Source organism: Armigeres subalbatus, chromosome 3, assembly GCF_024139115.2.
Source record: "Armigeres subalbatus isolate Guangzhou_Male chromosome 3, GZ_Asu_2, whole genome shotgun sequence".
In the NCBI taxonomy this organism is placed as follows: Eukaryota; Metazoa; Arthropoda; class Insecta; order Diptera; family Culicidae; genus Armigeres; species Armigeres subalbatus.
In genome coordinates this window covers 188,572,964-188,597,042 of record NC_085141.1, presented here as the reverse complement: position 1 = coordinate 188,597,042, position 24,079 = coordinate 188,572,964, and the positions used below count along the sequence as shown (strand labels likewise).

The 24,079-nt window shown below is 40.6% G+C and overlaps 1 long non-coding RNA gene across 1 annotated transcript; it reads right to left on the bottom strand.

Moving 5' to 3' along the window:
* Nucleotides 1-1,968: 1,968 nt before the first annotated feature.
* On the bottom strand, nucleotides 1,969-22,509 carry LOC134226842 (uncharacterized). Its single transcript, XR_009983567.1, has 2 exons — nucleotides 22,016-22,509; nucleotides 1,969-2,052 (listed from the first exon to the last, which is right to left on the bottom strand). It is a non-coding gene; the product is annotated as an uncharacterized LOC134226842 (long non-coding RNA).
* Between the last annotated feature and the right edge of the window lie 1,570 nt (nucleotides 22,510-24,079).

The window sequence follows — 24,079 nt, the reverse complement described above, 5'->3', positions numbered from 1 at the left end:
CCACACCATACTTCCGAATCGCATTGTAAACTGCTCCAATGCTCTAATTTTCTATTTTCGCCAACTGACTCAGTGAATGTTGGGAATAGTGCATCATTCGTGCAAAGTCTGTTTGCGCTTTTCAAGGAAAAAGCTTCGCAATCCCAAAAACGTAAACAAATGGCACTTATGAATCATAGAGCGACAGATTATAACGTAAACAATTATGCTTAGTGATTACCTGCCATTTAAAATTTATCTGAAAACAATAGGAGTGCATCAAAATCGTGCTTATACTTTCTGGGACACCTGTCGCTCCAAAATTGGTTTTTCGGCAAATCTTCTGACTAACACTCCAAGATATGCCGAAATGTGACTAGGACCAAACACCGTCGGAATACATTCTTATTCGGTAAAATTGAGCTTTTACAGTGATCTCGGTAAAGATAATTTGAGATAGTCGAAGCCTTTGTCAAGATCTCGGCTGTTGAAGAAAAACTCAAAAACTCAAAATCATGGCCGATTCAAATTATGCGTAAGCTGAACTCATGCATAAGTTGAATCAGCCATTTTAATCAATGCAGGATTTTTTGTGTTCTCCATTGTTAAAACAGTGAGTTGACGTTCATCGATTGACGTTAAACACTTTAAGAAGTAAATTGATTTTCGGCAAATGAAAAACTCAATGCTTTCTTTTTAAATCATAAACTAGTTACTATGCGCATGAGGGTTCGATGATTGAGATTAAGGAATAATTTTACCATCACTGCAGACTGCGGGCTGTTCTTGCATTTTCCAATAGAATTGACTCAGACCTCAGATTATTCAATATAAAATATAAATTATTATAAATATTGAGAAAAAAAACCCTCGTTATTATTCAAATTTCACCCTCTTTGTCTTACTACATAAATTCCTTATAAACTTTGAACGGAGTGACAGATTGAGATTTTTTTTCAACTAAAATATTTCCACATCGAATACAATTCATTGCGAGAAAATCATTAAAGATTTAGAATTAATATATAAATCTCAACGCAAAATGAAAGAATAGAGCACCGAATTTATGTTTTCTTTTTGTTAACATGTGCTCACTATTGAAAAAAATAGAATCATGCCAAATAACTTTCAATCCTTTTGTGTTTGATCGGATGAATAAGCTTCCATATTCAACGAGATAAAAAACTGGAACAGTAACCATAAAAGTTTTTCTTGGTGCGCACATGAGGATATATTAGTGACAATTGCCTCATACCCTGATTTCTTTATTGGCAATTTCCTATTTTTTATGGAAAATTTGATATTCTTCATGGAAACTTTATTTTGCTGCCATTCTGAAAACTTTATCCGTTTAAAGTTTTCCCCTTTATACCCATTTACTGCCAGTTTAAAACAGTAAGTAAGATACTAACTGATCCCTATAACATTGGACCAAAATAGTACAAAGTACGTCGTACATTTATATGATTCATTTTCTGTAATAAAACAGAACATGAGCTGATAACGGAACAATGAATAAATCCTTTATTGGCGCAACTCACATGTCGAACAATTTATATAATTAAATTGCCATCAAATTGAAGAGCACCAGGTGTGCGAATTTAGTTTTTTTTTTATGCTGTATGTTATCAGACCTATTTATCATTTAGAGGGATTTCACGATCGTCAAACACCTGGTTCGAACAGCTCATTCTTCTATCATTACGAACACTGCATTAATCGATAAGCGAGTTAGATGTTGTCACATGGGACCTTCCGTAGCGGTGAGACGTGTGACTAGAAAGCAGAGCTTACTACGCAGATGGTTGGGTGCGAAATGTGGCAATTCGACAAGCTTAATAATACTATAAGAAGCATTTTCCCAGTTGGTAAATGTAATGCCAGAGAAAGAAAGAAGTTGTCGTTTGGCAAGTGTCTCTGTTTTTACTTTTTATGCCTTGGATAATTATGATGTCATGGGTTCTAGTTTTATACACACATACAACTTACCCTTCGATATCTAAACGGGCACACTCAGCCGCAACAATGCCTCCACGTCCGGGGAATCCTCGAGCAATACCTTTACGAGGAGATCTGCAATTGAAAAAAGTAAGAGTTAATCAAATAAAAGAATCAAACTGTTCATAAACAACATATTGTTCTTGAATGTAATATTAAAGGGGGGGGGGGTTAGAAATTCCTAGAAGACATTTGTGCAGCGCCACATTCCTCTAAAAACAGTTCAACTGGTATTATCATTATTTATTCATATTAAGGCCGGAGGGACCTCTGAAGTAACATAAAAGTCGTCTCCATTCAGTTTAATCCAATGCACACTTCGCCAACCACGACGTGTTCGGAGGCTCCGTAAATTGTCTTAAGTCATTCATTCATTTCATTTACTTAGTTTACATCTAAACAGATAACACTGAATCAACAATTTGACGCCACAATACACGGTTCGAGGTCGCATCTCTCCATCCTCGGATACGCCCCACGCTCGCCAAGTCGTTTTGCACCTGGTCTGCCCATCTCACTCGCTGCGCTCCACGCCGTCTCGTACCTGCCGGATCGGAACCGAACACCATCTTTGCAGGGTTGCTGTCCGGCATTCTTGCAACATGTCCTGCCCATCGTACCCTTCCGGCTTTAGCTACCTTCTGGATACTGGGTTCGCCGTAGAGTTGGGCGAGCTCATGGTTCATTCTTCGCCGCCACACACCGTCTTCTTGCACATCTTTGGCGGTGATGGTCCTAAGCACCCGTCTCTCGAATACTCCGAGCTTGCAAGTCCTCCTCGAGCATTGTCCATGTTTCATGTCCGTAGAGGACAACCGGTCTTATAAGCGTCTTGTACATGACACATTTGGTACGGTGGCGAATCTTTTTCGACCGCAGTTTCTTCTGGAGCCCGTAGTAGGCCCGACTACCACAGATGATGCCCCTTCGTATTTCACGACTAACGTTGTTGTCAGCCGTTAGCAAGGATCCGAGGTAGACGAATTCCTCGACCACCTCGAAGGTATCCCCGGTCTATCGTAACACTGCTTCCCAGGCGGGCCCTGTCCCGCTCGGTTCCGCCCACAAGCATGCACTTTGTCTTTGACGCATTCACCACCAGTCCAACTTTTGTTGCTTCACGTTTCCGGCGGGTGTACAGTTCTGCCACCTTTGCAAATGTTCGGCTGACAATGTCCATGTCATCCGCGAAGCAAATAAATTGACTGGATCTGTTGAAAATCGTACCCCGGCTGTTACACCCGGCTCTCCGCATGACACCTTCTAGCGCAACAGGCACGAAAGTCCATCACCTTGTCTTAGTCCCCGGCGTGATTCGAACGAACTGGAGTGTTCGCCCGAAAACTTCACACAGTTTTGCACACCATCCACCGTTGCTTTGATCAGTCTTGTAAGCTTCCCAGGAAAGCTGTTCTCGTCCATAATTTTCCATAGCTCTATGCGGTCTATACTGTCGTATGCCGCCTTGAAATCAACGAACAGATGGTGCGTTGGGACCTGGTATTCGCGGCATTTTTGAAGGATTTGCCGTACAGTAAAGATCTGGTCCGTTGTCGAGTGGCCGTCAACGTAGCCGGCTTGATAACTTCCCACGAACTCGTTCACTAATGGTGACAGACGGAGGAAGATGATCTGGGATATCACTTTGTAGGTGGCATTAAGGATGGTGATCGCTCGAAAGTTCTCACACTCCAGCTTGTCGCCTTTCTTGTAGATGGGGCATATAACCCCTTCCTTCCACTCCTCCGGTAGCTGTTCGGTTTCCCAGATTCTGACTATCAGTTTGTGCAGGCAAGTGGCCAGCTTTTCCGGGGCCATCTTGATGAGCTCAGCTCCGATACCATCCTTACCAGCTGCTTTATTGGTCTTTAGCTGTTGAATGGCATCCTTAACTTCCTTCAAGGTGGGGGCTGGTTGGCTTCCATCGTCCGCTGAAATGACGTAGTCATCTCCACCGCTGCCTTGACTTTCACTGCCTGTACTCTCAGCGCCATTCAGATGTTCCTCGTAGTGCTGCTTCCACCTTTCGATCACCACTCGTTCGTCCGTCAAGATGCTCCCATCCTTATCCCGGCACATTTCGGCTCGCGGCACGATGCCTTTGCGGGATGCGTTGAGCTTCTGATAGAACTTGCGTGTATCTTGAGAACGGCACAGCTTTTCCATCTCCTCGCACTCCGCTTCTTCCAGGCGGCGTTTCTTCTCGTGAAAAAGGCGGGTCTGTTGTCTCCGCTTCCGTCTATAACGTTCCACGTTCTGCCGGGTACCTTGCTGCAGCGCGACCGCCCACGCTGCGTCCTTCTCCACCAGAATCTGTCTGCACTCTTCGTCGAACCAATCGTTCCGTCGACTTCGACCCATATACCCGACGTTGTTCTCCGCTGCTTTGACTGTATTCCAGCAGTACTCAAGAGGGGCCCTACCGAGCTCACCCCGCTTCCGGTAACGCTGCCTCGAGATGCTGCGCGTATGCAATGGCGACATAGGGTTGCTTCAGTTGATCTAGGTCGTACCGCGGCGATCGTTGGTACCGAACATTGTTGATGACGGATAGTTTTGGGCGCGGTTTAACCATCACCAGATAGTGGTCAGAGAAGTGCCGTCCATCAATCAGAACTTACAATTATAATTCGTTTGTTTTTATGTCCGTAGACTTTTTGTATTCGTTTAAAGTCATATAGACTATCACCTCTTTAATATTTAAAGGGTGTTTAAAGGGTGTGGAGGGGTGGGAATCGAACCCATGACCATCTGATTTGGAGTCTGGTGTCTGATCTGTCTCCCGAGTACAGACAACAGTCACCGGTATTCAGGCCAGTCCCGTTACGCTGGGATATGGCTACTCCCCGAATAGCGCACATGTTGCACAAAAGTTTCCGTAACCTTATACAACCGAATTTTGTCACATTTCAGTTACTATAACCAAGTCAGTTCGGATTGTGCTGCTAGGGTCTGGAGTAGTGCGTAACAGTGTAAATCCGGTCCTATGACTCCTATCGTCAAGCTCAGTTCAACTCTGAAGCTGACAATATGACGTCCCAAAACCCACAAGGTGCATGGGGACTGTCCCTACTTCGGTAGGGTATCGCGTGGTCTGCCTTGGCAGAAGAGTGAGTTATCGGCTTGTGCTGAGGAAGAAGTGTCGTAGCGGGTAACCGCTATCGTCACCCCGGAGCATGGCTGAAGTTTGTGTATAGAATACACATGCTGAGCTAGGAGTGTCTTAGTGTAATATCTGTTGGTCCAGGCAGTTACAGCTATTGACTCCTTGAGGCATGGCAGTGAAGTGTTAAAGTGAGCATCCAAATAAGTCTTAAATGGTGATTGTGAGAAGCTAAACGGATTTTACTTTTGTAGCTGCTACTGTCCTCCTCGCTGGAGTATAGTCCAGTACACTGGGGTAGTAGATATTCTTGCGGCGAAACTATCCGGTCTAAAACCGCTTGACTTCAATACGTTGGCAGTGAACTGGGATTCCCAGTTCATCAACGCCAGAGGTCATATCATGCTAGAATCTCTGCCGGTATTGAACGTAGTACTGCTGAATGAAGGCTAAGTGCCAACATTCAGGGGGGCGAGCGGTGATTCATGTCGGAATGGAAGATTCGTGAGGGACATATCTCCAGTGACTATCAGGAAATACGTTTTATGGTTCGGTATACCCGCATCACAACCACAAGGCGGGTCGGTACAGCCGATCCAAGATGGTGCAAGTCGCCGTTCAACCCAGAACTCTTGAAGGAATCACTACGATGAGAAGGACGGAAAACGGGATTAAGTGGCCTCGAGTTAATCGACGAGACACTATTGCAGATCTTCGTAGAAACTGATGATATACCCAATACCCATCCCCACACTACCTATATCAACCTCCTCAGGTATCTGGTTGCAGATTTTCGTTTACCCTTGCTCAAGAATAAAAAAAAAGGTAGAATCGTTGAAACATTTAATACATATTGGCATGCCCGTGATTCAAAATTGAGCGAAACGTCACGCTGATTGCTAACGGCATGGACGCTGAGTTCGTGCGTTACCGCATGAATGTGAGTGGCCCATTTAAACGCGTGTGCGGACAGGCACGGTATTGTGGTGTTTATACAATGATTCCCGTGGTGAATTTCAAATTCAACACATGCTTTACTTCTCCGATTTTCAGAATCCCAAATATAATGTAATAATGTATGTACAGTGCTGAAATTAAAGTCGATTGTTCAGAACAAGTAAGCAAATGATCTGCCTTTGTCTCACTTCTATGCGCGTTATGGTTCTCTCAACTCGTGCTCTTGAAAAAAATACAAGAAAAAGCACGTGGTTTCCAATATGGCCGATTTCTGGCTTTGTTGTATAATCACTTTAAAAATGGAATAAAATTGAACAAACATTCTCAGTCAAGTAACACGACCAGGTTGCAACCCTCAAGGGATTCTACGTACTAGTTGACGCGCTATGAGAAAATAAGATCGGGTACCGACCACGCGTACCGATGCACCCCTCATAGCTTTTACGTTGTTTTCGCCACTAAAAACAAGAATACCGAATCATTTCAACGTGCACATGCAAAGTTTATAAAACTAACTACATGTCACAACGATCTCCTATTCAAAATAACAAGGTTTTGTAACTTTCTAACGCATTTAAGGTGACACGGGAAGCACAAACAATCATCAAATCGTCATCATTTCATCATTGAATGCTTTTTTTTCTACAACAAATATGATTTTGAAAAAGTATCACCAGCGCGTGCTTACTCGCAATCTACATGCTGATACTTTTCGAACAACTGAAAACCGAAATACGCCGCTCCAAAATTACGAGGTGGCAATGCTAGAAAGAGACAAAAGATAGGAAAAATAACACGGTGTGTATAGTGCCTCCCCGAGTCACCTTAAAATATGTTTTTAAATTGGCCTGGACAAAACGCTCGAATGCACTATGGGGAAAAGGGTGGCCATTAATCGGAAAATTTACTATCTCCAATTTGTCTAATTTATATATCATATGAGAGTATACCCTAGATAAGAGAATCGAAAAATATTGAAGCGCTATGTTTAATCATTCAAAAGATATGTGAACATATGTGTGTAGTGAAAAAAGCTGATAAAAATAAAAAATCATTACTTACTTTGATAACATAAGTCAATTTTTCTCCAAATTTAAGGTTTTGTATACCATTTCAAAGCTTAAAGCCTTAGCTTTCCGATAGATTGGTTTGTTTTGCTTGCAAAGTTAAAAATCAAAAAGTTGTGAAAGAAAAATATTATTTATCATACTTATTGTCCCGCAAACCTAATGTCCCCAAATGTCCCCTGATGGTAAATGGGGGATTAAAATATAACCCTAGTACCACCTTCTAGTGAGTGATTTGCTTGCGCATATTTGCGCGTTTACGAGAACGCTGCAAACAAAAATTGTGATTTTTATCCTCCATACCTCGTTATGATTTGAAAATGAAAACATTATTACTAGAAATATGGTTGTTTGCTTTTTTTTGTATCTTTATTAAGGAGACTTTCAGCCCGAGGCTGGCTCGTCTCCGAAAACGGTTGTTTGCTATTTTATGCATGCTGTATTGGAAAAAATAAAATAAAAAAAAATACCGAAAAAAATTTAAAAAAAATTTTTTTTTCGCTGTTGACATTTTTTGAAAGGTTAACGATGGCCCTTAAAGAGTTAAAAAAAGGTTCTTAAATATTCCTGCACATAAAATATGTTGCATAGAAACAGTTTACATTGAAAAAATATTTTTGGCCGCCCATTTGTATGAGAATTCCCCATAAATGGTGTAGTGGGAAATTACTCAATAGACTAACGCAAAATGAACTCCCCCAAGAAATTATGACGTTTGAGCGGGTTGCATATATTATAATGGACGCAAAACGAACTTTTGTTCGAGTGGACGACCCGCTCAAATGTCAAAATCCATCATGTGAATGAATTCGATGAACCCTTGCATAAGTCTATTGGATGTGAAATAATGGTGAACGCATGGTTGCTTGTTTATCTTAGCGGATTGAACCGCAAAAATCTTACAAGTGAGGTGTAAGAATTGCAAATTGTTATATTTATGTGAAAATGGAGAAATTTTACATTTTCACTGTAGCTCGATAATGAAAAACTAATATTGAATTGTAATGGTAGATTATACGATTTTATGAGTTGAGTCATTTTACCCCGTGGGTGTGATTAGAAATAACATTGAAATGCAGTTCATAATTAAGGATATTCCCGAGGGCATTTCGGTATTTTTTCCATATATTACTCGAACCAATTTGCTTCTTGAAATAAAAACCATTATTTAAAACATGCTAATATTCGAAAAAAAAGCTTCTTCGGCTTAGTTTGTATTGTGTTTCGTGTATTCGTTTTTATTGCAACCATGCGTGCTTACTGCTACTTGATTGAGATCGATTTGGGCACATGGCTTTATTTCAAGGAGCAGTAACCCTACGTAACGAAAAGTTCACATATTGAGCACACACCCACTAAGCTCAGTGCCGGCTTTTTATCCAAAGTCACTCTCTCATTGGTGATGATAAAGACAGCCGGCTCATCATACACTGTAGTACAAACTTATCCTGCAAAAAATAATTCAACGATGATCCACTTTAAGGTCTAACAGCTTCATATTATTTGTGATAGATTTGTATAACGAACTTGAAAACGTGAACCTGTTTCCCGCATAGAGCGGACATAAAATGCCTCACTATTAGCATTATGCTCTGGAAAACTGGGTCATCCTCCTACACTGCTTTTTTCGGTGTATGTAAGCCATGGAAAATCGATGTTGTCCAGTATAATCCTTAAAATAATTATATAACGGGATGTGTGGAATGCACTATGATGCAGCACGCACTATGAAGCACCGGCATGTCAATACATTTTTATCACACAGTTTGAACCCACCCTTTGAGATCAGCGAGACTGCGATTCTTCCGTAACATTATTCACAATTCTGTCTTAACCAGCCTTCTTTCGTCAGAATAACATAATAAATTAATTAACCAAACACTAGCACGTTTCCACTTTTCCGGATAACTTTCTCTTTGATTTGGGCAATAATTTGAACTGGATTTTATATCGACCTAGAACTTGTTCCTCAATTGCACACTTCATCAAATCTTGCGGTAGTTCCATGTTTTTATTTCGACACACCGATTGACTCTGGCCCGTTAGTAGCAAAAGGATAACGCGACGCAAAGACGTACTCTAAATAGTACAGAAAATAAATAAATAAAACTAAAACACCGCTGCTGCTTGCATTTCTGAAGAGAAAGGTACCACATAAGCAGTAGTATTTAAAAAAAAAGCACCACGCTATTCTATTCTCTATTGAAATACAGAATGTCCGACTGCCGTGCTTACGGACCAAGCTAACATGGCACAGCAAGCCCACCGCCCTTCAAGCTTCAACTGAACTTGTATTCATTGGCAGAGTGAGCATTACGAGGAGATCGTATAACTAGTAGGTAGGTAGGTATGTAAATTATGAGTTTGACACATTATGCTCTACTCTTCCGTTTTCCACCCATCCGAATCGATGTTGTGTATGAGCTTGGCCGGAAAAGTTTTTCGGCTTTCCCTTTACGCCGCGCGGCCAGCCAGCCGCATCAGCCTCATTGCACTACGAGTTGCTTTTGCCTTTTAGTCGTTGAATCGAATCCTTTCGAGTTGATGCACCAGCAGAGCTCGGAAATGAGACTCCCACGTGCGCGCGGTGGCGTTGGTGGCGGCACTGCATCCGGAAGAAGTTGAAAACAAAATGCATGGAAACTAATATAAAGACTTCACCATTAGACGCGATTTTTTCGCAACGACGGAGAAAAGCTTCGTCATGACTTTTTTCTCTATTGATGCACGTACAGTTGCGAAGCGAATCCGTAGCGATTTTTCTTCGGTTTGATCTGAAAGCATCGGAAGCGATAAAATCACGAAGACAAACTCGTCGTTTATCACGGAAAACAAATAAGGTGGTCAGAAGCAGAGGGTTGAAGTAACATTTTGGTCAAATTTAGTTGACCACAGCAAAACATGCTTTGAACTTCGAGCTTTGCGGCAATATGTTAATATAGTTTATGCGTTGTTTATATGAATGAGAAAATTCATGGAAAATTTGTATTTTTTTCGAACTTTTACACAAATTGTATGAAATAAAAAAATATAGAAAAACTTTACACTCATTTTTCTCGAAACTAAGTTTTTATCACTTACACCCCTTTGTGTTTAACCCCATCAAATGCGTAGGGGAAACATAGCCAATATGAGCCCCCTAAGAAGACCTCGTCAAAAAACGGCACGATAAATGCTAGGCATTGCGTATGATTATTAGTAATAATATATAATTCATTGAGTGGTCCTTACTTGTCCAACAAATCCTATCCCTCATGGTACAAGCTGGGTACGAGTAACCGTTGGAAAGATCGGGTAACCAACACCGGTGGGAACTTTGGTCGTATGGTAACAGGGGAAATAGGGGTGGTGAGAATTTGATCGATCATTTGTCCACCAGGGATGTGCAGCTCACAGCATCGTCTGTTCCCCATGTTTTATATCGGCTAACAATCGTCCGAGTGCCAGCGAGGTACTCTAAGCAAAACTATGCACTATGGTTTTCCGGAAATTAAGGGATAATGATCCTTCGGAATGTTTTGTGTTGTGTTGTTGGAACGGATCAATGGTGCGAATACACGAGCTGGGAACAGCTTTCATAGTGATGGACGACATAAAGAGCCGCGTGATCGGGTGAGGCCGATTGATGAAAGAAAGTGGAGGTTGAGGATCAAAGGCCAGTTTATTATCAACATAATCAACGTCCACAAAACTCACTCCAAAACAATTGATGATGATAAGGACGCATTCTACGCACAGCTCAAACGAGACTACGCAGCTGCCCAATGCACGACATCGAAATCTTTATAGAAGATTTAAAAGCTCAGGTTGGCCAGGATAAGAAGACCGACTATTGGAAATCCGCTGGATTGAAGCAAATATGTATTCTATCACTATCACTATCACTACCAAAGCTGTGGCACCACCAACGAGCTGGGAACCGGCTTCATAGTGCTGGGAAAGATGCACCAACGCGTGATTGGGTGGCAGCCAATCAACGCAAGGATGTGCAAGCTGAGGATAAAAGGCCGTTTCTTCAACTATAGCATCATCAACGTGCCCACACGAAGGGAGACCCGACGACGAGAAAGAAGCGTTCTATGCGCAGCTGGAGCAGACATACGATGGATGCCCACTGCGGGACGTCAAAATCGTCATCGGTGACATGAACGCTCTGGTTGGAAGGGAAGAAATGTATAGACCGGTCATCGAACCGGATAGTCTGCATAACAACGGCCAACGATGCATAAACTTTGCAGCCTCCCGCGGAATGGTAGTCCGAAGCACTTTCTTCCCCCGCAAGAATATCCACAAGGCCACATAGAAATCACCTAATCAAGTAACGGAAAACCAAATCGACCACGTTCTAATCGACAGCAAATTCTTCTCCGACATCACGAACGTACGCACTTACCGCAATGCGAATATTGAATCCCACCACTACCTCGTTGCAGTATGTCTGCGCTCAAAACTCTCGACGGTGTACAACACGCGTCGGAGTCGTCCGCCGCGGCTAAACATTGGGCGGCTACAAGACGGCAGACTAGCCCAATACTACGCGCAGCAGCTGAAAAAGGCACTCCCAACGGAAGAGCAGCTACGCGCAGCATCTCTTGAAGATGGCTGGAGAGATATTCGATCCACCATTGGAAGCACCGCAACCGCTGCACTAGGCACGGTGGCTCCGGATCAGAGAAACGACTGGTATGACGGCGAATGTGAGCAGTTAGTTGAGGAGAAGAATGCAGCATGGGCGAGATTGCTGCAACACCGCACGAGAGCGAACAACCCTAGCAGCACACATATTCCACATAGGTTACTGCAACTAATATGTGACTAAATTTAGTTGCAAACAAGTTGCTGCAACCAGATTTGCCTGACGTGTGCTGCTCGGGAAGGCACGATTCAAACGGACGCGGAACAGACAAAACTCGATTTTCCGGAGGAAAAAGCACCAGCAGGAAGATCGAGACCGTGAAGAGACGCACGAAAGATCTATGAGAAGTTGAACCGTTCACGTAAGGGCCACGTGCCACAGCCCGATATGTGTAAGGACATAAACGGGAACCTTCTTACAAACGAGCGTGAGGTGATCCAAAGGTGGCGGCAACACTACGAAGAGCACCCGAATGGCGATATGGCAGACAACGATGGCGGTATGGTAATGAACCTAGGAGCACGTGCGCAGGACATGCGACTTCCGGCTCCGAATATCCAGGAAATCCAGGAGGAGATTGGTAGGCTGAAAAACAACAAAGCCCCTGGAGTTGACCAACTACCAGGAGAGCTGTTAAAACACGGTGGTTAGGCACTGGCTAGAGCGCTGCACTGGGTGATTACCAAGGTTTGGAAGGATGAGGTTCTGCCGCAGGAGTGGATGGAAGGTGTCGTGTGTCCCATCTACAAAAAGGGCGATAAGCTGGATTGTAGCAACTACCGCGCAATCACATTGCTGAACGCCGCCTACAAGGTACTCTCCCAAATTGTATGCCGCCGACTAACACCAATTGCAAGAGAGTTCGTGGGGCAGTACCAGGCGGGATTTATGGGTGAACGCTCTATCACAGACCAGGTGTTCGCCATACGTCAGGTATTGCAGAAATGCCGCGAATACAACGTGCCCACACATCATCTATTTATCGACTTCAAAGCCGCATATGATACAACCGATCGGGACCAGCTATGGCAGCTAATGCACGAACACGGATTCCCGGATAAACTGATGCGGTTGATCAAGGCAACGATGGATCGGGTGATGTGCGTAGTTCGAGTTTCAGGGGCATTCTCGAGTCCCTTCGAAACGCGTAGAGAATTACGGCAAGGTGATGGTCTTTCGTGTTTGCTATTCAATATCGCTTTGGAGGGAGTAATACGAAGGGCAGGGATTGATACGAGTGGTACGATTTTCACGAAGTCCGTCCTGTTATGTGGTTTCGCCGACGACATTGATATCATGGCACGTAACTTTGAGAAGATGGAGGAAGCCTACATCAGACTGAAAAGCGAAGCTAAACGGATTGGACTAGTCATCAACACGTCGAAGACGAGGTACATGATAGGAAGAGGCTCAAGAGAGGTCAATGTAAGCCACCCACCACGAGTTTCTATCGGTGGTGATGAAATCGAGGTGGTTGAAGAATTCGTGTACTTGGGCTCACTGGTGACCGCCGATAACGATACCAGCAGAGAAATTCGGAGACGCATAGTGGCTGGAAATCGTACGTACTTTGGACTCCGCAAGACGCGCCGATCGAATAGAGTTCGTCGCAGTACCAAACTGACTATCTACAAAACGCTTATAAGGCCGGTAGTTCTCTACGGACACGAGACCTGGACGATGCTCGTGGAGAACCAACGCGCACTGGGAGTTTTCGAAAGGAAAGTGTTGCGTACCATCTATGGTGGGGTGCAGATGGCATACGGTACGTGGAGAAGGCGAATGAAGCACGAGTTGCATCAGCTGTTGGGAGAACCATCCATCGTTCACACCGCGAAAATCGGCAGACTGCGGTAGGCCGGGCACGTAGCCAGAATGTCGAACAGAAATCTGGTGAAAATGGTTCTCGACAACGATCCGACGGGAACAAGAAGACGAGGTGCACAGTGGGCAAGGTGGATCGATCAGGTGGAGGACGATTTGCGGACCCTCCGCAGACTGCGTGGTTGGCGAAGTGCAATCATGGACCGAGCTGAATGGAGAAGACTTTTATGTGCAGCACAGGCCGCTCCGGCCTTAGTCTGGTAATAAATAAATATATAGGGTTTCTTACCCCATTCCCGGCCTAACATGCGTACGACAGCATTATTTAATTGATATTTATGACAGGAAGCAACTTTTTCTGAAATTTGTAGGCTGTATAATACTGCATTGGGGTTCACTTCTGCTTAAAAAATAGCTATTCGTGCTAAATATCGTTCAAAGAAGCTTTTATTTGATTTAAATTAACGAGGTGCAGCACTCATTTCAGTCATAGCGATTCCCAATCCGGCATACAAAAACCAGTTCCCGGCCTAAGCAAAATTTCACTCAATCTCTCAACATTTTACTCTCATTCTCTCTCAGGACGGTAGAAAATGCGATGTAAACAAAAATATGCACGTTCCACGACAACAAGATGCCAGATGGTATTATTCATAATCATTTTTATTTAATTGAGAAGATATATAAACTCATCCAAATTTCTTCCAAATACTTTAAAACAATATTTATTTCACCTTTTAAAATCGAGAGAACTATAAATAACATGATAACGTCAACATATTAGACAATTTTCCTATTAACGATGAAGGATCATTTTTATAATCCTGGCCTTTTGGCAGCACGGTGCGGCTAGAAGTTCTTGGGCCGAGGTGAATTTTTGTTCGGTTTGTGAATACATTTTAAAATGTATTCTAGTATGTTTAAATAAGTTCTAGTGAAACGAACAAATAAGAATAATTGAAGTGCGGGTGTTTAGAATTATGGTGTGGTGATTAACAGCTTCATGCAATGGTTGTATCGAGCACTGTGACGATTTTCAGGTAGGTGTTTATTCGATAATACCGTTTTGTAAAAGTGGAAAGAATCACTCCGGCTCAGTGGTGTGGCATCGGAGAGTGAAATTTTGAATTCCACATTTTTATTTTCTACAATTGAATCAATTAGGAGTAAAACAAGTGATAGAAAAATATTGAGTATTGTGAAAAAAAAATGGGACACTTTTTGAAAATTATCAACAATGAACCTACGACTTCCAAACAGTTTAAATCATTAGTTTTCTGAGCAGTGAGCCGGGAACCGGGTCCATAGGCCCAAGTAGTGATTTACCCTAATGGTCGAAAAATTCGTTTAGAGTTTTTTAAACGAAGTTTAAAAATGTATCCCAAATTTCATCCAGAAAAACATTCTATTGCTTTTATAAAAACCCATTCCGATTATTCTTTTGGAGGCGTTTATAAAAATTAAAAATATAAGTTTCCTCAAGAAAATAATGTTCAATGTGGACTTTCTATAAAACATTCGAAAGTTTCGAAATAATATTTTTTAAGAATATTTCCTTTCACGAAATGTCTTCTTATAAATTTTGACACAATTTATTTTGTAATTCATTATTATTCAGGAATTCTGAGTTCATCCAAACTTTCCCCTGAACTCAAAAGGTTTTTCTAGAAAATTATATTCAAACACTATCATTTTTGTATGTAATAGCACTATGATAGATATTTGTATTAAGCATATTGTATTGAGTGAGTTAGTGAGTTCCTCGCTATTTTGTTCCGACGATTCTCTATGGAATCTTTTAGTGGTTCTTCCTTTCGTTCACAAGATTCTTTACACTTCTCCTATTTTTATTTTAATCTTACCGGTAAGGGTTGTTTTGTCCATTCAATGTTCCACCGACACGGCTCTAGAGATAAGGAGAAAGTTTCCAAAATTCTCTGGCTTTGGCAAACGGTACCATTGGGGCATATTTTGATTACTTAAGTGACGCATTCCATTCAATTTGAAAACGTGGGGAGGACGTGGAGGTAGTCCCTAGCAGCACGTATATTCCACATAGGCTACTGCAACTCGTATGTGATCATATTTAGTTACAATAAAGTTTCTATAACTATTTTTGTCTGACTTGTGCTGCTAGGGGTGTATTGTTTAGAACATAGAAAATTCAGTGTATGGGAGGAGGTTCGGTTATGGGCACCCCTATGTATCTTTTGACATATAAGAGATGCTGTCATTCTGACAACCGTCATTTGTTTGCTATAATAGCATGATGTTTTGTGCTTAATATCAAACCGGATGAGCATTTCTACTTTGAACTAGAAACAAATAATTTTTTCTGTAAAAGAAAAACTACACGAAAGTTTTTTTTTTGGCCTTTTTCAAAGTGTAATAAATTGAAGTGATTTAATTCAAAAAGTGAGTTCTAATGCGTATTTATACAGTAAATTTAATCTATTTTGAGGCTCAATGTCGATTGCCATCAAAATTTTAGCACGATTTTTTTTCTTGTTCCAAAAAGGCTGTGAAATTCGGTTGTGGGCACCCTTATTGGTTAGGTTATGGACACCCTCATTTTATTGATAAATCATTCAATATTGTTTTAGCTGTCCCTTAACTTATTTTTAATAACGTTTTTATTCAGTTTTCATAATTATTTAGACATAACTGATTGAAATAATGAGTTTAATTAATATTTTTGTTCTTTCGGCATATCTAGCTGTTATACACACACTTTTTGGAATAAAGCGTTGACCGATTTGCTTGCAACAACTTGCATTCGACGGGGAATGCTTTCCCATTGTTTCCTATTAAAAATTGCTCCGATCAGACTTCGGGATCAAAATTTATGGCCAAAATATTATTTTTTGTAATGAACGAGAAAGGCATTATTAGCGCTATGGTGATTAATCAGGATTTTTTTTTGACTGTGATGCATACCAATAAAACGTAAATCACTGAAAAATTGAAACTCATTTACCTAAAGTGTTATTTTAGACCTTTCTTATGTGATTTTTTCCAACATCCTCCTTAATGCACCGAGGGAGACATCATCACTGCTATGTGGATTGATTTGTCTCCTGGCTGTTAGAATGAATAAACTATTCCTTGTCTTTAAATCTGGATGGTTTTTATTCATGCTTCTTTATTTTTAGCTGAGTTTTCAAGGGTTCCCACAACCGAACCACAAAACAGAAATGTCCAAAAATGTCAAATTTTCTAAATTGTTAATATTTTTTCAAAGCGATGAAATCATACTAACTTCTTTGCTAGTAGTAAGGTTATACGTTAAGCTTTCCATTGCTATACAAATGTCGGCATAAGATCAACCAGGGCCAAAGTTATGGACCAAACAAAAAAGGGTGCCCACAACCGAACCTCCTCCCCTAACTTTTGAACCCCTTGCCGATTTCAACCAAATTTTGTGCACATATTCTTTATCCTGAGTGGACGGAACAAGTAGTTTAGTTCAAGTGATTGCATGGAACAATTCGAAGCAATAGAGAAGGATGAATGCATAGGAAAGATGAGAAGATGAAAGAAAAAAGGAGAAAATAGAATTCGTAGAAAGAGAAAGAAGAAGGAATAATAGAAATTGAGGAAGAGGAAGAAAGAAGGAAGTGAGAGATGAACGAAGGTAAAAGGAAGAAAAAAGAAGAAAGAGAAAAAATGAGAAAGAAAAAACGAGAACAAAGAAGGAAAGGGATATAGATAATAGGAATGATCGAAAAAGCATTGAAGAAGAATGAAGATGAGAGAAGAAAGAAGGAAAAACCCAGATTAATCCACCTACAGTGAGATTATGACCCTTCCTTAATTAAAAGGAAATATTTTCATACTCCAGTATTTAAAACGAGATAAAACTACTCAACCTCCCACGGCGATTGAAAGTGTAAATGACAAAAATAATTGCCTACCAAAAGGCGGATTACATGGGTTGAGTGACAACAAAACGAATGATTCCGCACTGTACGCCAGGTTGCCTATCTATCAGGCGCTCGTAGGATTGAATAGCTATTGTAACATGTTGTAACATGGTTGGTTAGATACTATCCTAACGCTGGCAGCATGTATATTCGTAATTTCCAGAGACCTTGATATTAATTAATCCAGAACTAACTTAATCAGTCATTGATCTGAACGAAGCTCAATAGCGTTCAATAATAATATATATTTTGCCTTATGGCTGCCTAATTTTTAAAACTAATGATGTTTAATACCTTAAAAATGAGCGAGATTTATATGGTAGTAAATTTTAAAATTTGCACACATACATGCATATAAGTGGTCTATTAGTATCACAAAACATGCTCACATTTGTTATCTAGCTTCCACTAAAGAAATTTTTGAAATCCCTTCAAATTTTTACGTTTTTGCTTTTCTGAGAAGGTTTTGTGGTACATGCGACTATCTGTTCCTCAATTAAAACCAATTGTTGCTTTGGAACAAATCCGAAAAATAAGCATATTTTCATATCATATCACTTGTTGCAATTATATTTTCAATATTAAAGTGAATTTGTTTCAATTGCCATACATTTTATTTCATAATTCAAGAGGTTTATTGATAGATTAATACATAACACGCCTGCGTAACGCATGCGAAGTGAAATTATAGACACTTCCGAAGGAAGGGTCAAAAAGAAGTTAGAAGGGAGGTAAAAGATAGAAATAAAGAAGAAAGGAAAGAGGAATGAAGAGTAATAAAACTCAACGACAAACCGGTACAGCCGCCTTTTTGAGAATCCGATGGAACCACAGTGTACACATCGAGTTGCATCTATGTATCGATCTATCTTGCTGTCAATTTATCTGCCTATGTGTGTATGGTGCATTTGAATTGCATAATTTACTTTTCAATCCCGAGCAAAGCCGGGTACATAAAGCTAGTAAGACAAATTGACTTAGGGTCTACAGGCCAATGCCGGGGATTACGACAAGGTGATAGACTTTCGTTTCTCTCATTCAATATTGTGCTAAAAGACGGATGGTCCTTGTACAATGTTCATCATAGCATATCACTACCTCTTATTGTTAGTTTTTCATCCATTAAGGAAAGCGACGACCCTACGCAAAAACTGCAATGTCTTAGCAATTTCGGGTATTTTTGCTTATTTGTTTATTTGTTTATATGATACATCAACAGGCTGTATTGGGCGAAATTACATTATATGGTCAAGTATCATTATCAACTATTCCTAAAAAAAAAGAACTGAACCTTTCGCGAATTAGTTGACGGGACAAGTTAAAATCAAAAAGAGATGCAACTCTGTTGAATAGTCTTTGAAGACCGCCGATAGCACCGAACATACCGTAGTTCGTTCGATGCATAGGAGCTCTGAACATCGAACTATTCCTAAGGGATCGGGGTTGCACGTGGTAGTTAATTTGTTCCAGAAGAGAAGGGCAGTCGAGTCGTCATTGTAGTAGATCTGCTATCAGTAATGCCCTCGTTGTGCTTCGGCGGACGGAAAGGAGTTCCAAACGGAAAGAGATCAATCAAACGGCAACGGCTTTCATAGCTTGGAAGACGGAAGGGGTTTTGCCACGGTAATCTGCGCAATGCGAATCTTAGAAAACGACGCTGGACGGATTCAATTCTTTGGGCGCCATTATTAAAGTGTGGAGACCAGACGACCGAGCAGTACTCCAGAACGGAACGAGTCAGGCAACAGTACAACGACTTTAGACAATAAATGTCCGTGAATTCTTTGGCAATCCTGAAGATGAAACCTAAAACCTTTGATGATTTGCTAACCACGTAGGAAACATGCTGCTTAAATGTGAGTTTTGAGTCTAGAATAACTCCCAGATCCTTAACTTGATCGACTCGTTCAAGTTCTGTGTCATACAAGATATACTTGTGAATTATTGTTTCCCTTTTCCGCGAGAAAGAGATTACCGAACATTTAGATGGGTTAACATCCATTCGGTTAAGCACGCACCAACTTGCAAAGGCCAGTTGGCGTTGGAGAGAGTGGGTATTTTTGCCTCATGCAATAGTTAAACTATATAGCTGACTGATGGCATTTTAAAATTGTAGAAAATCTTTAACATATTGGTAATATTACCATTTCCGAAAAGTAGTGATATATTGTTGCCGGAAAACTCATGAGGCAAAACGCCTTTTAGCTGGCAGCTCTTATGGAAGAAGGTACCACGCGTTGGCGAATCAGAATGCTGATATGGAAAGTGCGTGGAGACGCGTAGTCAGGGTAGAAACATTTCACAGTCAATACAGTGAAAAACATGGATCTCAGTATAATCTGCAGTCGCCTTCATCGCCGCCGTGGTGAGTGCGACTGGGTGCAGCCGAAAAATCATTTCCAACACCGACAGTTCAATTTCGCATTCAGCCACTCACAAGTCGCTCTGACAGGCTGCTCAGTTCGCGCCTTACCGTATGACTGTGAGTGGCCCATTTAAACGCGTGGTGAATTTTTTCAATTTGCTGGGTGAATGTGTACATTTTGCTGTGGTAAATTTCATCGTCGCGGCGCAGTGGGTGATGTGAGTTCTGTTGTTTACTTTTCTGCCTCTCCGGGAATGTGGAGTTGATTTCAAAGCAGGAAGAAAATAAAAACATGATATAAAAAAAACATCACCTTCATCCAGTGCTGCCGAAAATTTACAACCCTGCGCGTAATACATTGTAGGAACGTAATAAATAATTTTTTCGCCAAATTTTTGTATGGGTGACTAATTGGGGATCAAGTGTCCCCATGTTGAGGCAATAACTTCAAATCCAAATATCCTAAAACTTTGATGGTTGACATTTTCATCAGTACAGGTCATTAAGCATATTTATGCTGTGAAAAAACGCTTTAAAAAGTTGTTCAAATTTTGCATGCCCAATAAAAAAATCTTTAGGAACGTCAGAACCAGAGTGTATGTAATTACGAGTGGCGACAAGTGCCGTATTTGACAGGTCTCCTGCACGTTTGGAACACGATTTTGTATGGGAAAGACAGATGAATTTTGTTCCAATTCTGACAGTGTCGCCACTCTTAATTACATACACTCTGGTCAGAACATACAAACCGCCCTGCAGAATAAATAAGGTTGTCAATCCAAAAAATAACTCACCACATAAAGGTCATTTGTCTAGAGGATCTGTACTTAAAAATATCAACTCTCCCCAGGGATCAAGTCACCCCACCTTCGTCTACAGTATGCGGATAATTGACCAGCTTGATAGCTAAATCTTCTTCAAAGTTTAGAGTAAAATTTAGAACAAATCAGCAGTGATTCAAATTGTTCGGGGCTGTCAGTTTGCATATGAGACTGGAACATTAATTTTCCCAGCAGCTGTTTATTTAAATAATAGTTGAGTTTCAAACGATTAAAACTGTTATACCGCTCTACAGTTCTATTTCTGTAGATTTGACCCAGAAATGAATTACGAGATTCAAATATTTTCAATTGTTTTGGTGTATGAATGCATCATTTTATCTGCGGATCGATCTATTTTGGAACTACGGCGCCTTTCTAAGCAGCAACATAACATCTTCATAAAATTGAAAAAAAAAACTCAACTTAGTTCACCGAGTGGTGATACTGCCTTTCTCGCATTTAGCCAAGACACCAACCTTACATGGCGATCATATAGTTCGATTCCATTTCCCTAATAACTTTTAAACGCAATGGTCGATCGTTATCAAATTCAATAGTGATCAACAAGGCTTTGTCCCCTGTTGAATGCAACGTGTTGCGAGAAAATCGGTTAATAATTACTATATGAAAAAGTGGCTAATGTTTTTCGGTTTTCGTGTACACACACACACACACAGACAGACATTTGTTCAGTTTGACGAGCTAAGTGGATTGGTATATAACATCATGGGCCTCCGAGACTTCTATAAAAAGTTCAATTTTGGAGTGAAATGATAGCCTTTCGGTACAACTTTGTTGTACGAGAAAGGCAAAAATCAAAAATGAATAGAAACCAGCGAGTTTGTTCTACTTTGCTCAAGATTTAAACTAGAATAGTGTTCGAAAATTTGGAACAAAACTGAATCATTGCAAGTTTTACTCTTAGAATATTCTTACAGATGAAGAAATCTTTCGAATAATTTCGGCTACAACTACCGATACCGCCTCAAAAATCAATGACAGTATCATTATTTAACCAAAACTTCTTATCAATCATGTGCGCTCACTAAATTATGCGATGCTAAGCCAAATTGTAAAATCGTCATTTATATACAAACTACCTTTTCCTAGTCTACACATAAATCTGCCCCAGAAATCGAAAACAGTCCCATGTAGATAGGAAATCAAGCAAACATGGGACTGTTATCAATTTATGGGCAGTAAGTGACCTCACGCTATGCAGCTATACTTTTCCCCGCGACATCAATTAGCAATATTCATAATACCATAGATATGAGCGTATATCTTATGGCCCTGACCTTCCACCACGTTACACGCAGAACAGAACATTCATCAACCTTACCTTCTTCCGTCGGAGGCAATTTTGATAATCCTCAAATGGAGTTCGATCAAACAAGCAACATGTACCTAATTCAGAAGCCGAATCCCTCACTGTTTGGCCAAATATTTTACAAAATCACCTTCACTATTCGTTCTTCAAATCGTTTTGCATCCAACGAAGGATATGGTGTTCACATTTCCGCCCACTACACTATTTCAGGTATGCCGAAAATTGAGGTGGGCCGCATTCTTCGCTACAAAATTCACTGCGAACCGAGGCTGAAAGGACACACCTTCGCGAAAAAATCAGACGTGCTCGAGGGCGATTCACTAACTATTGGTGAAAGTGGAAGCACGGATTAATTTCCCACTAAAAGTACGCAATTATGCGTTACAGGTTTACATTTTTATCTTCCTGCTGGACAATTGAAATGGAAGCGAAAATGCCGATAGATAGATCCGCGGAATAGAGCACACTGCAATTCGGCAATGGTCCACAAACACAAAATAGCCACCTCAAATACTGTGCGGATTCAAGGACCTGTGAGAGAAGCGTGCTTTTCAGGATTGAGTTAGTCGGTTTGAGAGCATGAGAGACTGGTTTCATTAATCGTGCGATTTATACGTGCTTACCCCATATACCTAGATATAGGAGTACATATCACGGGAACTGTATCAAATAAGTTAGAACTTACTCGAAAGCTGCTTGACTTTGGATCTAGTTGCATGCAATGTTGCACGCTTATGAAAGCTTGAATTATAAATTTAAAAATTACTGTTCGAAAGCGAAAAAAAAATACTGCTTGTTTAGGGTAAATCAAAAATTTTAAGTCTCTTTTTTTCTTTTCCGATGTTACACAGCCGGCTCTCTGGGAAACATATGATTTAATTTTACTGATTTGCGGTAGTCTGTAAATAGTTGTTGTTATTGCTGTTATTGTTGTTGTTGCAGTGATGTCAAAAATGTTCTCTGATTTTTTGAATATATTTTCTTCAAAATACGAAGATTTTCCGACTTGCTGTGCGTATTCGAGCTTTGTTATGGAACTCGACACTGCATGCAATTTTATAATTTGGGGAGACTTTTTATGATATCTACCAAATAAATAAGTTTTTCGAGCCAACCTTTCATTAAATAGGTCAAATCTTTTTGCCTTTCTCGTACAACTATGTTGTACCGAAAGGCTATCATTTCACTCCGAAAACGAACTTTTTATAGAAGCCTCTGAGACCCATAGTATTATATACCAATCGACTCAGCTCGACGAGCTGAGCACATGTCTGTCTGTCCGTGTGTATGTATGTGTGTATGTGTGTGTGTATGTGTGTTAGGGTGGCTCAAAAAACACTTTTTCAAAAATGTTGATGGGCCGCTCTCTTATTCGGTTCTTTTTGATGCCCTGATACTCTGGACAAAATTTCAGCCAAATCGGTCAACGTTTGGGCGGTGCTAAACTCGTCGGAAGTTTATATGGAAAAATGTATGCAGAAACATCCAAAAACAGTGATTTGTAGTTGGACGGTACAATTTACGATCAAGAACAATGATACTCATTCAGTTCTTGTAGAATTAAATACAGAATGTAATGTTGAAAACCGCGAGAAGATTAGAGTTTATTAGGCAAAGATATTAGCATATTAATGGAGTGTTGTAGGGGTGAATTTATTTCTTTTCAAAGGTAAAAGAAACGAAATTTGCTCAAACCTCACTACAGAGAAATGCTAATAACTCAGCCGGGCAAACTCTAATCTTCTCGCGGTTTTCTGCATAACATTCTGTAATAAATTCTTCAAGATCTTGATGAGTATCATAGTTCTTCTTGCTAAGTTGTGCCGTCCAACTGCAATTCACTGTTTTTGGATGTTTCTGCATACATTTTTCCATATAAACTTCCGACGAGTTTAGCACCGCCCAAACGTTTACCGATTTGGCTGAAATTTTGTCCAGAGCATCTGGGCATCAAATAGAACCGAATAAGAGGGCGGCCCATCAAAAAAATTGAAAAAAGTTTTCCCCATACTAATTTGAGCCACCCTAATGTGTGTGCACAAAAGCTATAAAAAACATTAGACAACTTTTCGTATA